The following is a 16,711-nucleotide window of genomic DNA, read 5'->3' as shown; positions in this document are numbered from 1 at the left end:
ATGCGTGGCTGACATTATGGAAACATAGCAGCAGTGACATTCTTAACTGGTTTCGAATGTAGTGAGGAATGTTTCAGCAAAGGTTTTTCTCAACTGACCAGCCACCACCGGTAAATATGATCAATGGTGAGGCAAAAGCTCAGTATCAAAAAAAGATATGCTGCAGGTGCTTTGTTTTTCACGCCGTCGCAATCTAGTCGCCTATATTCGACTTTGAAAATACTCGAGCAGACATGCCGGTTTGTTCCCTCACTTCTGATCTCTCTTGCAGATCTTCCTTAATCTGCACTGGACAATACGTCGCCTACACAAGTCGATATAATAACGCAAGACTGGGTGAACACAAGCACCTTTTCCTGGTATTCCTGTTTACTCTCAGTTATGCTCAAATGTTGGCCGGTCTGTTATCAGGCTTGGACAGATATTAGTAGTGTTTCTTTTTTTACATCGAAGTGAGAACCGCTATAGAGCCAGGGAAATAACGAAGGCGTATCCCACTGCTGCTTACTAATGTCAGCCATAAGTCAGGCTTCATATCAGCCAGGTTCATCTTCTCGGCGGCATGCAACTGCGTGTGTATACGTGACGCTTGTCCGGTTCCCCTCACACTGTCGCCTTGTAACCTCTCATATTTATGATTATTGCATTTTTGTTTTCGTCTAGAGCACTTTTTGCGTACTGTATATCTTCATTTTACCAGAAATTGTAGAATTCCATCGCCAGCCAGGGCCCGTCTCCTACCTTTCTTCCCATCTTCATTTTATGGCCGTTTTTATATTCAGGGCGAAAACTGAACAGTCCTGATGCAACAGTGGTTTTCCTACATTCCTCTCTCTTCCATCCGACTTTACTCGAAAATTTGTTCCTACAGAATAATGACATCATTCTTGCAGCTGCGCAAACAGCAACAGCTCAAAAGAAGGGTGCTACACCTATTGCGTTTTACATTGAAGGAACTTTCCTGAATTGAGGACCAATATATCTTAGACGTTGTTATCTTCGCGGATATATAATTCTGACAAATATTAATTTGTAGTTCCCCATGAACTTCTTACCTGTTATACTGCGGTCGCAGTCACGAGGAGCATCTTCCTGGCGAAAACGAGGTGCCCGCGTTGCTCTGCCTTCCTGGTTACTCGTTCCGCCTTTCGCACCGGCATGAGCCGCGGCTGAGGCGGTAACCAGTGAACTGGCAGCGTTAGAAGCAGCAGTCCCACTTGCCGGCCTGGCCTCCTATCGGGAATGGACGAGGGTAGCATGCTGTTCCTCAACATGCTGCCCGGATGGCACCTGCCACCGTTTCCTTCCTCAACGGGGAGGCCAGCCGGACGAGAGCGCAGGTAATTTTTAATTGAGGAAGTGTTGCTCGCATCGCTTCTCGGCATGGTGTGTCAAGTTTTACGTTCCGCTGCTGCACACGGGCTATGAGAGACGCTGTAGTGGGTGGCTTTTGAATAATTCATGCCATCCGGCGTTCATAACTATTCCTTTTATGTATTTATTTATTTATTTGTTTATTTATTTATACATACTACCTTCTGGTACAAGGCCGTGGGTATTTATAAAATATACAAGTACAGAAACACTGATATTCATAACATTTGCAGGAATTTTTCAAACATCAGCAAAGCATTCTTGATAACAATCTCATTATTTAGGTTATTCCAGTCTGTAATTGTTTTCAGAAAAAAGAAGAATATATAAAACACTTATTTCGCGCGTTTAAAGGGGATATTGTGAAAACGTTTTTCAGTCTCGTGTTATAACCTGATGAGTAAGTAAAAAATTAAGAAGTATTAACTTTATAATAACCATTCACTAGCTGAAACAGGAACTTTAACCAATAGATACGATGGCGTGCAGTCACCGGAGGTAATCCACTCTGAAGAAATCGCTGACAAATGTACGGCCGTATGATTTGTAAAGAAACCTAACTACCTTATGCTGTGTTTGTTATACTTTCTTATTGTTGGTTAAGGTGAAAGGATCCCAGATAATTACAGCATATTCCAACAATGGGCGGACGAGAGAATTCTGCTCTAAATGGCGAACGCTAGGCGTGGATGGCTTTATTGAGCGCTTGAAGAAAAATAGCTTACGCAAGGAATATACTACAACAGTATATACATGTTCTGTCCACGAAAGGTCTCTAGTTATCCAGAGGCCCAAATATTTATACTCTGTTACTTCCAATAGTGATACGTTGTTAGTGCCATACATCAACTGAAAACGTCTTTTCTTGTGTGTAATTCGAATGAAAACGGTTTTTCGAAATAAATGGGCATTACCCTATTAGAAAACACAGTGCCACTGGGACAATGTATGCCAGTGCCATACCTGATATGCGGGCCGGTTTGGTACTGTGCAATACTGTATATAGGTACACTTTAAACCAGTGCATAATGGTATACACTTGAAACTACTGCACACAGCACACTGGTTAAAACTGCATGCTGACGCAGTGGCATATTGGTACACTGCTAGCGGCTAGCCAGCACACGGGGCAACACTCAATATTAGCATATTCGCACAGATGCACTGAATTGCAAGCAATTGGAGACTGGCGTGGCGGGAAGGGGGGGGGGGGGGGGGCTCTCCCCTTTGGAAAATTATTGGTGGGCTCCCTATTCCGGGGTTCCTGGCAGCCTTGTTCAGAAGGAACGAGTAAAGCCCCATCCCCATGCACTAGAAAACACAGCTTTGTACAATTACATTTTTATTCTGTCTCAAGAGCTTCAAACGCAGGCCCACACCAGCCACTCAGAAGATGCTGATGAGCTGCGCTTCATATCAATGTTGTTGAATTCTTCAACACAATTTAAATATCCACCAAGTACCACGTCATGTTTTCCTGCCATTCTTCAAAATACCACAGACATAACTGCCTGTGCGAAGCCCTAAGACACCTGGAAATCAACCAGTACTCAGTCATAACTTCATTTGCAATGAATTTAATATTCTGAGTGAAAAGTGCATCCAATATCAGCATTTACTAGACAAACTTAACGATGAAATAGTCATTCTTGGTTCTTCCTACAATAGTTTCCTTAAATTTCTGCTCAACTAAATAAGAACACCAAAACATTCTGCTATTCAGAATTCACCACGTGGCATCTGCTGCTCTATTTAGAAGGAATGTAAAAGTTAGAAATTTATTTTTAGAGGCTCTGTGTAATAGGCCACATAAAGAGTACCTTTATATCAATTTATTTTGCGGTTGCATGGCTGCGTTTAGGTGATTGATAATGAGTACTTACTCCTTTCTTTCGCAACTGTTTAAAGTTGCCCTAGCCATGTACAAGGTGTTTCAAGAAGGCCTGCTGCTAATTTCTAAAAGAAGGCTATACGGGGTAGACGATGTCTTTTGCAGCACTCTAATATCTGTGTTGGTGGACGTCAAAAATAGGTGCATCATGCTAACTATAGTTGAAAAACTCGAGAATGAAGCGCTAGATGCCCCATCGAAGGTGGCCCTCCAGCGAACAGTTTCGACCAATTGAAACAACACTGAGGTTAATTCATGTATATTATCAAAGTGCCATGATTAAATCCCTCTCTGGCTGCGTGACAAAGAATTAATCTCAGACAAACCACATCATCAAAATCGATTGACATCAATGATTAGATAGTCTTTATTAATACTATTGTAAAAGAATATGACTGTAATAAGATGGTGAACTAAATTCTAATAGTTTCCTTTTACCTGTGACAGATGGGTACCTGCCAGCAGTTCGAAATTTACAGCTTGTCATTACTAGACGCCAAATCAGCCTTTAAGACTCAAAAATGTGATTGCCCTCTTAGCTGGGGCTCAAATAGTTTTTTCCACTTTCATGTGCAGTTCAGAAATTATGCACCGATGATGGCGCAAAGTGACACCCATCTATGCATCTCATTAAATGGCGTACACGCCACATTCATCATCTAAACCACGTCACGATGCATGCCGCTGCTAACTACTTCCACACAACGACACCCTGCACGCCACTCCACATTGCACGTGCCACGCAAACACCTGCATCTGCCTGCACCACAAAGCTCATCACTGCTCGCTGCCGCAGCTTATGCAGAGCAGAGGTGGTCGTGTGGCATATGCAGGTGTTTTTGTTTGCCCATTGCCGGTGCCCAATTTTCTAACGATATGTGCATCTGCTTAAATCTGCTCAGCCACAGTGCTGATGGTATCGCTCATGTCGCTATTACAGCGACGTACAGATCACTATTTGCTATCAGTTAACTAGTTATTTACTAGAATCTTGTTAACTAGCTAACTAGTTACCGTTATTCGTCTATTCGCTGATATGTGCCAACACTGATATTACTATGCTGGAATAGCAATTTTATTATGTCCAAAAGCCTACCTGCAAAAATGAGCGGCGGGCCTCCCTTTAGCACATGGTATATGATGGTCTGCTCAGAAAGGCTGAATTTTGCAAACGACAAAGGGAATATAATCAGATTACATAAAAGAAAACAACACACTGCAAGTGCTTTCGGGTTTATCAACAGCTGTGCACCTTTCTCAAATAATGCAAGGCTCCCCTTTTGTTGAAGGGAGCTTTTGTTCTAGAGGCTGTTGATGCCCTTCACTGCTTTAGGTGTCACTTCTGGGGCTATTCAAGCAGGTGGATCCACTTTTATTAGAGAATCACTCCATCACCCAGGAAGGTGAACCTGCACAACAGGCATAAAACAACGGCTAAAACGTTGGACTCCTCGTCTGCACCATGGTTTTGCTCGAAAGTTGAGAGCACAGAATTGATTATCATTATCAAGACTGGCACCAAAAGCTTCACATTTCATCGGTAAGGCAGTGCGAGTATATTGCTGCTCATGCGCTGTACCAGCGCACCGCAAGACCAAAATATTGATACTGTTCCCAGACTCTCGCTTAGTGTGTATGCCTTTTTGAAACACAGGAAGTTTACCTTTTGCAGCATAACTTGCTTGTTCTTGCTTTAGCAGTGCTCTGCAACAAATCCTAAGCGACTCATTCATCTTTTGCATTCCCCTGTTCCTTGAGCATGTATAATTCTAACTGCTCTCCTTGCCCTTAGTGTGCTTTTGTATTGTGGCGGCGTTGAGTCCAGTCGCGGTGCTGAAGGTAACAATATACTTGATGCTATTCTTGCCAAACTAGAAGCTTCAGACGCAAGAAATCTAGAATGCCAAAAGGATACCAAGCTCCAGCTGAATTGCACTGCGAAACAAACCGACGACCTTGTTAAACGTCTATCCACTCTAGAAAGTGCCGTTAATGATGTGGACAGGTTAAAAGTCACTGTTACTGAATCATCTTCGAGCATTAACACACTGCAAACAAAAATTAACCAGCTATCAGGAGCCTTGGACGACCTAAAGAACAGATCTAGGCGCAACAAACTACTTGTGAAAGGAGTTCCAGAGGTGGAAACAGGGACTTGGAACGACACTAAAGAAAATAGTTCGACATTTCTTTCAAGCAAACCGGATGTCCAAGTAGGAAGCATTCAACCACCGCGTCATCTTGGTTGTCCGAAAAGTGCTTAAAACATGCAAATCGTCATTCGGTTTCTGAACTACAAGAGCAAACAGGAAGTATTCTCTAGCTCGTCCAAATTGAAACACCATAAAGATGAGATGATGTGGTTCGAGGCAGATTTGTAGTCTAAGGCGCGTGGAAAAAAGGGCGATTGTGGGATTTTGGTAAACAGTTCCATGACCAGGGCCAAAAAGTACAACTACACTTGACAAACGTTCAGTTCGCAGACAAACATAACTCTGTAAATTCGGCTGCGGCACAGTGGTCCCCTCAGGAATCACGCCATCTGAATCTAATCATCCCTGTGGTTTACAATGACATGACGATGTGATGCCTTCAAAACCCATTAAAACGGCCGAAAATGTTATCCATGTTTCATTTGTGGTAGCTAACTATCGTGGTATTTTCTCTAAGCAGGAGGATATGATTTCTTCTATGACAGTATGTGCGACTGATATTTGAATGGGCACTAAAAGATGACTCAGAAGTAAAGTACCTGACAGTGTTTTGACGATTCATACTGAATCCAGCATATACACAAAAATACAGTAGTTTTGCGCGTCGTGGTGGTGTCATCATGGTTGTTCGGAAACCGATTCACTGTGAAAGTGTGCCTGTGCTGCCTTCTTCCATTGACACCTGCTGGATCGTGGCACACTCCATATCACCACGTTCTGCCGTTTTAATCGGTGTTTGCTATCGTCCACCTGTCCCTGATTCTAACTTCATTTCATTCCTGACCACCAAATCGGAAGCCATTGGAAGCAGGTTCCCCCGCGTCCCTATGATTTTAACAGGAGACTTCAACCAGCCAGGAATTGATTATACCACTAGTACCATTCTAAATTCTGGCCCGTCCAGACAGGAATGTCACAATTTTCTCCATACTCTGCATTTGTTTTCACTACACCAGATCTTAAAAGTGCCTGTACACGACATTGCCATTATTGATCTTGTATGCGTTACAGATCCTGACGCAATTTCTCTCAATGTTTTGGAAGAAATAAGTGACCTCAGGTTAATCCAATTTAGTCACCAATTTAGCGCCAGATTTCACAGGAAATTAACACAACATAAAAAATTTTCAATCATTCTAAGGCAAATATCTCACCAATAACTAGGCTCCTTGATTATTCCTTTTCACTGCTAAAAGGTTACTTTGGAACCCGTTCTGCCGAGTATAAAAGGTCACTATTTAAGGACATAATTTGCGCGCAAGAGATATGTTCATCCTAAATGTGAGTGTTTTCCCCACCTTGAAAATTCCTGATTTACCCCACATCTTAAAAGCTTAATAGGAAAAAAAAACGCGCTTATCGCTCATCAATACATACAAACAAGGCTGATCCCTGGACAAGGTACAGAAAGAGAGCGCGTATTTGTGAAGCTGAAATAAAGACCTCTAAGCAAACATTCTTCAACACCACATTCCCAGATGTTCTAAATACTATTTCTAAACATGTGTGGAAAATCGTCAACCACTGCAAGTGTAAAAATAAGCCTATTGTACGGGACGGAGACCATCTGCTCTCTCCACTCGAGACTGCTAACCAACTCAGTATGTCATTTGCCAGCGTATTTACCACTGAAGGAAACATTCCCAATTCACGTATCTCTCCTCATACTCAGTGAGCTGGAATTAAGGATCTGGTTCTGTCTCCAGAGGGAGTTTAAAACCCAATTCACCGTCTTCACAACAAATAAAGTCCGGGTCCCGGCTGTATATCAACAAAATTACTAAAACTTACTGCCCCACATTCTTCCGTTTTTTTTTCTAAGCTATTTAAGCAATTTATAGATTAGGGCACTCTACCGTATGACTGGCCATTCGCACACGTGATCCCTATTTACAAATCTGGCAATCGTGGTGACTGCTGTCATTACAGACAAATATACTTAACGTCTATTTCATGTAAGATCCTTTAGGACGTTCTGTACAGTCACTTCATGCAGCGCTTGGTATATAACAGCCTGCTTTTTTCTAGTCAGCACGGCTTTTGAGCGGCGGGACTCCTGTGAAACGCAGCCTTTTGAACTCATCACTAATATTCGCTCGGGATATTCACTCATTAGGTCAGGTTGATGCCGTGGTTATTGATTTTTCGAGAGCATTCGACCACGTTCCTCATCACCGCCTACTGGCTAAACTTCGGACATTAAATCTCAATGAAGCAATTTAAATGTATATAGAATTTTATAATAGATAGATTGCCGGCTGTCACAGTAGGCAAAGTTGTTTCATCCCTTACTGCAGGAAAATATGGCGTTCGTCAGGGATCTGTGTTAGGTCTGCTAGTATTCCTGTTGTACACAAATGATATACACTACAATACCTCTTCTCAAATTCGTCATTATGCGGATGGCTCTATCATTTATCGTGAGATTAAAGAGGCTAACGAATCTATTCTTTTAAACCAATATCTCGATTCATTATCATCATGGTGTGACATGTGGTTAACGCAGATTAATCTCAACATAACCAAGGTAATAACATTCACTACACGTCGCTATGATTTTCTTAAGCTTTCAACAGTGCTTCGATTTAGGGGGTAAATCAGTTTAAATGCCTCGAAGTCATAATGACAGCTAACTTAGAATGGGATCAGCACATTGAATACACTATCAGCAAGGCGAGTAAAACTCTTGGACTGATTTTGAAAAACACTCTACATGGCCGCATCTGAAACTGACCCCGACCGGAGCTGCAATATGTCTCTAGTATTTGGAATCCGCATCAGGCTTATTTAACACAGTCACTCGGATCATTACTGAACCATGCGATTCGTTTTGTAACAAGCAGCTGCATTCGCGACCGTAATACACAGCTCCGAAACTCTTTGAATCTTTAAGCACTGCAGCAAAGAAGACGCAATTCTTTGCTTCTGTATACGTTTTAAAACTGTATCACAGCCCTACCGCTTTCCGACTAGAATAGCTATGATCTTCTTCGCATATATCTCAAACCACCGAGCACTCATTCAAAATATATTTACCGCATTTATGATTATCTTGTTCAAATTTTGCCTTTGCTTCTAACCATTAAACTTTGAAATCAGATGCCAAGAGATGTAGCGTCTATAAATAACGTTGATGCATTTTGTGCTACTTTGGCATCTGTATAGGCCCGACGTTTTGTGTGCTGTGTTCTCTTTGAGTGTGTGCTGTGTGTGCTGTGTTTTCCCTCCTTATTTCATACCCCTTGTAGGGCTGGACGGCACTGTAAATAATAAAAAATAAAATTAACTTGATACTATAAAGTGCCTTATATGATATAGCGGTGTATTACAAACGGCTGTCACATGCACTAGAATTCCATGCGTAGCTTGAAATCTAAATCCGCTAGTGAATTGTTGCGTGTTGTTTATGGAACGGGTTGAGCGTTTATGTACTGTACAGCAAATTCGTTTAGTCACGTGTGTGCGAGCTAGTTTTTGTCAAGCTGTATGGCGCACCTGTACTTTCAAAGAGATCAACTCGACAAACAGATGTGGAATCATTTTAATTTCTATAACATCAAGAACCACATGCTAAATTGTAAAAAAATAAAAGGTTTGCAAAATGCATGCGCTTATAGACATGCTCTTGCAGCTATTGTCTCCAGTGTGCGTAACTCGTGGAAAACACCAAAATTTTACGACCACAGCACCGAAGGTAACAGCGTTTTCGAATTTCTAAAAACTGGCATGTACATTAATTAAGAGAATATACAAGCTTCTCAGTAATTAAGGAGCCTTACGGTAAGTTAAAAATTTAACTTTTCATTATTAGTTAACCAGCCTGCTAGTTAGCGTGCCTTAGCCGTATTCTGATGTACTTCACCGCTGACAGTGTAATGCCGAAAAAAACGCTATTCTAATTCGAAGAGCCCATTTTTAAAAATTATGTAAAGACTTAGACGAAACGCTCTTTATATAGATATTGTGTGTGAATGGTTGCGCTGTTGGCATGTATTATGCTATCGTAATAACCGACAATACACGAGAATTACGTCCTTGCTACACGAACGAGGCCGACCTAAAAACAACCCTTACGAGCCCGTCCGAAACGGTCGCCAAAAGGCAGGGCCACTGGGGAAGGAACTCTAAATCCCCAAGAGAATAACAACTCTTCCGTAAGGAAGCTTAAAAGCTCCCCACTACGGCGCCCGTGCGAAAGAGCACGGCTACGGCGCTGTGACGTAACAGCCTCACACAAACTGCGCTAGAGCACAAAAGTACCAGCAACTACCACCAGACGCTCAAAGCAGCCGCGAGGATAACGAATGCTCGCTGAAAATCTCCGCCCTCCCACACCTGGAAATACTGCTGTACCACCCTCCATAAAGAAGCACGGGCTACAACACATTCCTGTATCACGTGGCGGTTAGATTCTTGTCTTGAAGAGGGCAGTTAGGACACTGCGCTGTCCGTACAACACCCCATCGTTGCACGCACTCTAGCGTAGGCAAAACTCCTTCACAAGCGCCATATGAAGTCACGAAAATGATCCGGAAGGTAGGCCGCTGTTAGTGATAATCTGGAAGCAACGTTCTTAAACAGTTTCAGTTTCGCAGCTCCGCTCGGGAGGTGGCTGAAGTGGTGGTCGCGGGAACCAGTGCCGCTGCAGTAGAGCTTTCCTACATCGTCTGCTGTCCCGGGAGTTTCGCTCACTGCAGTTACGACAGGTAAGTCAGATTTTCAAGGTGGCTTTTCGTGTGGTGGTCCTGCTAGTGTTGTGAAAACGTGTTTGTGGGGAAATATGTGCACTTAGTTTCTTCAAGCGAGAGGTAAACATACCATCCTGCTTTGCGTTCAGCTGCAAAAGTGGCAGAAGAAACTATGCTGCCGGTCATCATTTTTCCAAATCTGCTCGCGATGAAATCGAATTTAAAAGGTGGGAGCAGATGTTGCTTCGCGAGGAAAGGCGGCGTTCTCACACGTCTAAGGTATGGGAGCGTCATTCTGAGCATGATGATATTATCAAGGAGTACACGGATATTGTGAACGGGCGAGAGGTCCGTATTCCCCGTGGGAACTGGGCTCTAGTGCCCGGTGCCGTCCCTCGAATTTTTCCTGGCCTTTCAGACCGACTCTCAAAGCCAAAAATTATGAAATACAGGCCAAAGTCAAAGTCCAACTGGCTCAAAAGCGAGCAATAACATTGATGGAAAATGTACCCTGGTGTACTTATGCGGACCCACCAAAAACACGTGCTGTCATGCAGACAGATAAGTGTGAAGATCCTTGCAGCGACAGTACGTCCTCCTCAGGCGAGCCTTGCGTAGAGGCAGTCATCCCGAATGAGCTGATATGCCTCTTTCCCGCTCGGCGGAAACCAGTACTACGTCGACTGCACTGACGATTGGTGATCTGGTGACTGCGACTCTACCGTCTACGGACTGGCAACATGAAATTATAAAGGACGAAATAACTGGGAAGGTGTGGGCAGTTTTCTACTGCACAAAGCTAGCTGCAGTAAGCCGTCTAGTGATTCCCAAGGCTGCTGTCGTCGAAGAAGATGGTAGCTGCTTCGTAAACGGCTACAACAAGCTGCACAAGCAGCTGTTCAAAGTTGCAGCTCCTGTCACTGACCTTGAAAACGTTATGATGGAAACAGATGGCTTAAATATCTGTGCAGGGGTAAATGCAAACATTGCTGCTCATCACAAACACTGTTATGCTTTTTCTAAGCAGCTAATTTGTGCGCGTTGCTTGCGTTTGCGAAGACAGGTGCGCGCTAGGAAGAAAACGACAGCACCTATAAGAATGGCCAAAAGCTGCAGAATTTGAAGAGAAAAGCTTGTCGAGCAACTGCCATGCGGGAGAAAAAACACAGCAAGGTCGTGGCACTGAAAGCAGCGCTCTCCAAGGTTAAAGATAAAGGAATTGAAAGATTATTGGTTTATCTCCCACCTTTGCAGCACCTGGCGTTCATGAGATCATTAAGGCAGATAAAAATCAAAGTCAGCATGTGGCATTCGCGCAACAATGCTGAGTTGCTGTTAAACTAATTAATGCTGAGGATAGCCAGCCCACAAGCTTATACAGGCTTATTTATGATATGCAGATGATGCCTCTGCCCACTATGAGTCGTCTAACTAAAGCCCTTAAATGCCTACCTTGCAAGTTTTGGTTCAAGCCCATTTCTTTGGAAGCAATACAAAATCAGTTAGGTGGGAGAATGGGCGGCCAGGAATTTAGCACTCTTATATTAGTGGAAATAAAACAGCGCTAGGCGTGCAACTTCAGTAAGTCGACATATAAGATTGACGGTTTCTTATGTTTGTGCCTGTGCCTGAAAGCTCGGTGCAGTCTATAGCGACCTATCCCACGAAAGGAACTGCACCTGGAAACATTGTGCGCAACTTGTGTTGGGTGCAGTTATCCAACTGCACAAGTATGCAGCGACTGTCATTTCGGTGGTCAGTGATATGGTGCTGGAAATGATCGTTTCGGTTTCGTTTCAACAGCCTTACAAGCACATGATTTTAGGTCACGTAAGGCATGCAAAAGCTGCGGTATAATCGCTGCTTTCCAAGCAGCACAAGTAAATGGCCCAACATTGGAACCCTATTGGCAAAGCGGGCCCTACAAGAACCAGGATGGGACCATCCTGTTGCAATACTGGGCCGATCACCTGTGCTGCTTGGGTTTTGCGATTCCAACTCTTGAGCAGGCTTGCTTAAAAGTTTATGTGAATTAATAGATGAAGGTAACGACCGTACTGGTTATTTCAAATCATGTCCCACCGGCTCACCCAGTTTGCAATTTTGATTGAACGTATTTCTTCTACATTGGTCTCTTTTCTATGTCGCCCACCCTAGCACAATTCTTCCATCACACTGGTCAACATTGTGGCTGCGGCCACCTGTCAGTAGAGGGTGGTTTCCTTTTGTTTGAAGAAGAGGATAGTCAGCGCGCGTCCGGTCGTCAGTGTTTTTTCTTCTCATGTCCTCGTCTGTTTCGGCGCTGGTGATTTCAAATCATGTCCCACCAACTCGCTCAATCGGCCATTTTGATTGCTGTTCAGATTAGCTACAAGAGAAACATATACAAAAATTTATAAATCTCAACGCGTTCAGTGTTGGGAGTGGTGTCATCAAACATATACTTTCCCGGCAGCTCTTCAGTCGGAGCAGTGCCATTGGCCTGCAGGTCTATATTGCAGAGGGTTTTGAAGGACTCGTCCACACGAAGGAAGCAGAGGCCTTCACGAGAAGAATGAGTGATCTTATCGGTGCACTGAATACAAAAAACCCTGCGGAATGGATCCGAGTGAACTCGCCGAAGATTCAGGTACTTTTCCTTAATGTGATGTTAGTCTTAGGGCTCTGTGTTGTTTTTCGTCGTGATATACACTTTTTCTTCACAAGGGTTTGACTCAGTAATAATCACTGTATTCTTCGGGCAGGTCATCAATGGCTTCCTCCACCTACTTGATGAAACAGAGCACAACCACCAATAAGGAAACATTCTCGTATTTGCTTCAAAGCAAACGACAGAATTGTCTACGAGTAACCTTGCTGTCGGATTTAGACATAATCGTTTAGCTGCACAAAGCAGGTGCGCCTTATTTGCTGACGGCCAAGCTGAACCAAGATCCCTTGGAGGTAACACATACGAGTGCACAGTGATGAAATGGTGAAAATAGCTCAATTTTCTTGAAGTAGCACAGTATAGCGCAATGGGCACTGGAACTCCCTTCGACATTCTGCGGACGTTCTGAACCTCGGTAATTCGTCCATAGGAGTTTTAATGTTCACCGCCTAAGCGGCAGCCTGTTCTGAAGAGCGCAATTTTCTTGAAGTAGCAGTGTATAAGGGGCAGCGTGTTCTAAAGAAAAACAATTAGTTGTAAGCTGGTGCAATTACTAACAAACTTTTCGCCTGCTTTCTTTTTTCATATTTAAAAAAACAGCGCGGAAAACGGGGACTAGAGAACATCTAAACTCTTTAGAGTCTAACCGCTCCACGAATTTGGTTGATCATTGCCGAGAGAGTCAATCATGTTTTCATTCCTTGTGCTATAGTGACATATTGTATAAATACCCCGATCAATTAACCAGGGAAATCGTAGCAGCCTACAAAATGAGAAAGAAACCAAGATAGTGCATCTGCAAACCACCCCTGCTTCTGCGTGACAGTGAGGTTGCCTATCCTGACCCTACATAGTGCACATGCTTTGTGTTTTTTTTTGTTTGCTTGTTGCCTGTTCGTCTATATTCAGAGCGCTTGTCCTTTGTTTTTCTACCCTCTAGTGCCCGTTTTTCGCACTGTTATTTTTAAATATGTATCAACAACTCGCCTGCCTTGCTATCATGTTTTTTTCAGAGATTATTTGGCATTGTTGGCTCTTTTCACGCCGATGATGACCATCCCACGATCATACAGTTCAGCCAGATCTATAGGCTTTTGTCCCTGTTCGCTCCTGTGAAGAATGTAGTTAAAGGGTACTGTTCTGGAGCCGCTGAAAGTGTCCTCGTGTCGCTGCATGACAGGCTCGGAGAAAAGGCAAAGGCTGCCGCGGAGCTTAGGAACGCTGTGGAAGAAAAACTGTGAAGCTTCTTGGTATCAGCTATCTTTCGGGTGAAAGTGATGACCTGGGCGACCATGGATATGGAAGATCCGGACTAGAAGAAAGGGCTGTCTATTAATTAGCAGGATATATGCATAAAAAGATAACTAAGGCAATTCATTGTAAGGATTCCCAGGTCACGCTGACGGCTGCTCCAGAACACGCCCGTCCAAGTTATATGTTGCCAAGGTGCACTTGACTGACCTGAGGTCGTTCAAGAGGATGCCTTCGCGAGCTGTCGCTAAGACTATGCACAGTGATAAAGAAGATGGAGAGCATTGTTCACAAATCCCTTGAGAAACGCGTTGTAGTTGTTGACCTGTTCTGGGAGGTGCTAGACATGCTTGAAGAGTCCTCTGTGCCTGGAGTCGGTTGTAATATTCACTGCAGAGAAGTCACTGCTAAAGTGATCAAGTTTTGCGTTATCAAGAGGATGCACTCTTTTTTCCAGGAAAATGAACTCTGAAATGTTGGCAACTGCTCAAGTGCAGTAAGAGAGATAGAGAGCAAAACTGCTTTAAGCGCCCATAAATGGAACGCATTTTGCAGCAAGACGTGTTTTTTTTTCTCTTTCAAAGGAAGCGTTTGACGTTTAAAATAAATTTCTCCTCAAGAGTCTGATTTATTAGTTGTTTTTAAAAATGGCGCAGCTCAACCAACAAAGCGCCGTAAATGAATTGTACAATAAAATATTTAAACAAGTTTGTCTTTCCGTGTTCATATGAAGTTCAATTATTCGAACCTAAGAAACACATGAAACAGAAGATTCTTTCGCTGCACACATTCGGCCGCACGGTGTATGATAGGGTGTTCAGAACGCAGATCAATACTTGCGGACTGGCAGAGGTTTGTCGCAGATTTTGATTCGTGTTCCGTGCTATAACCGCCGGAAAAAATTTAACTGCAGGTATTGGCGCGGCGCCGCCCGTCTTTACGTGGGTTTAGCCGACGATGCGCGAGATGTGTAGAAAAGCGCGACTGCAGCGCCGTTAGTTCCAGCGACGTCCGCGAAAGGCACGCTAGTAAGCGGCCAGTATACGGAGCTGCGAAACTGGAACTGTCTAAGAACGTTGCCACGAAGAGGTCGCCTTCCGCCGTCTGCGTTCTGGAGGCACCAGATATAGAAGCAATGCGTCAAAGGACTCCATTACTCCGTTTGCTTCCACGTCTATGTCGGGGCGGACGGAATGAGCGTGCCCATGGAATGCCATTGCTGTTGCGTAGAATACAGGCATACGGAACGCCTGTGGACCCTGAATTATTGGTGCATCCGGAATGAGTTCCCTGAGGCGCGGGTCTAAAAAAGAGGAGGCCAGTGGCCGTGCCCGGCAATCGGAAGAGTGCATTCACTAGATGCGTCTTTATTCATGGCCAAATCTTGCGCCGTCGTGGCGGAGTGGTAGAGTCTCCGCCTCAAACTACAAAAGCCCTGGTTCGATTCCGAGCCTCGGAACACGTTTCTTTTTTTATTCAGTGCGTGGGCGGGGGGTTTCAGTGGCTACCATAGGTGCCGCCACTGAATACGTTGGTTAGCGGTTAAGCGCAGGCTCTGTTAAACCCTTGTCACACGGGCACTCCTAACCGCGGTTATCGAAACCGTGGTTACCGCAAACTGTAGTTGCTGCTGTTCACACGGCAGAACCGACCACGGTTAGCCCGCTAACCGCAGTTAGCACAAACCGAGCTTGGCAACCTCGGTTTCGTTGTTCAAACCGTAAACATGGCGGCGCCCATGCCAGTGTCATGCGTTTCGAGTCAAGAGTCTCGGGCCGATATGAAGAGAGTGTCGTGGTCGCACCATGCGACGATGACATTGATACGGCTCTGGGAAGAAAACTTGCCTGCTCTGCGTGCATGCTCGAGAAACGCGCGTATTTACGCGTCGATTTCAGCGGAGCTGAGCGCTGGGCTTCACGGCGAGGGGCCGTATACCTCCAAGCAGGTCCGCCAAAAAATAGATAACCTGCATAAGAAGTATCGGTAAGTAAAGTTGCAATCTCTATGCATGCTGCTTTCGAGTGCTGGTCTGTGGTTTGAACGCTGCGTAGCGGCATGCAGCCGTGAGGGGGCTCTAGCTTAGTGCGAGCTTTGTGTGGTTCACCACAACAACAACAAAAAAAAAGTGAGGCCTAGGCTCCGCTTGATGCACGAAAAATTGCGATCCGTGTTTCTTTTCGTTTAAGACACATGACTGGTGTGTACCTGTTCCAACTTGACACCCGCCGTGCTAATGTAATTACGCTGCTGTTGCGTCACCAACAGTGCGCTGTCATTGCCACTATCGTCGCATCTTTTCGCTACGTTCACAGTATCACTGAAATTCCACATGCCAGCTGAGCATTGGTTTGATTTTATACGGCAGATACATTCATTTACTGAAGGTTTTCTTTTTCAGTGAAATGGCAGTTTTGGATTTTTTTTTATTTGCATATGTGCAGTAGTGGTAATTCTTATTCCAGGAAGATCAAGCGCACTGGCACCACCACCGGCTCAGGCGGACAAGACTGGCCGTTCTATTGGCACCTCCACCAGTTTCTGGGATCGCTCCCAATGAATGATGAGATGTTGATCGAAGAAAATGTTGAGGTAGGCTGTGATTTACATTTCCTCAAATAGCATGCTAAAGGGTAATTTCGCA

At 44.2% G+C, this 16,711-nt stretch overlaps 1 pseudogene; it reads left to right on the top strand.

Annotated features, from left to right (window-relative positions):
• The first annotated feature begins 1,242 nt into the window (after positions 1-1,242).
• On the top strand, positions 1,243-14,057 carry LOC144124709 (uncharacterized; annotated as a pseudogene).
• Positions 14,058-16,711: the final 2,654 nt, after the last annotated feature.

Source organism: Amblyomma americanum, chromosome 1 (genome assembly GCF_052857255.1).
Source record: "Amblyomma americanum isolate KBUSLIRL-KWMA chromosome 1, ASM5285725v1, whole genome shotgun sequence".
NCBI classification, from domain to species: domain Eukaryota; kingdom Metazoa; phylum Arthropoda; class Arachnida; order Ixodida; family Ixodidae; genus Amblyomma; species Amblyomma americanum.
Note: the sequence above shows the minus strand (reverse complement) of the source record. Positions and strands in the feature narration are given on the sequence as shown.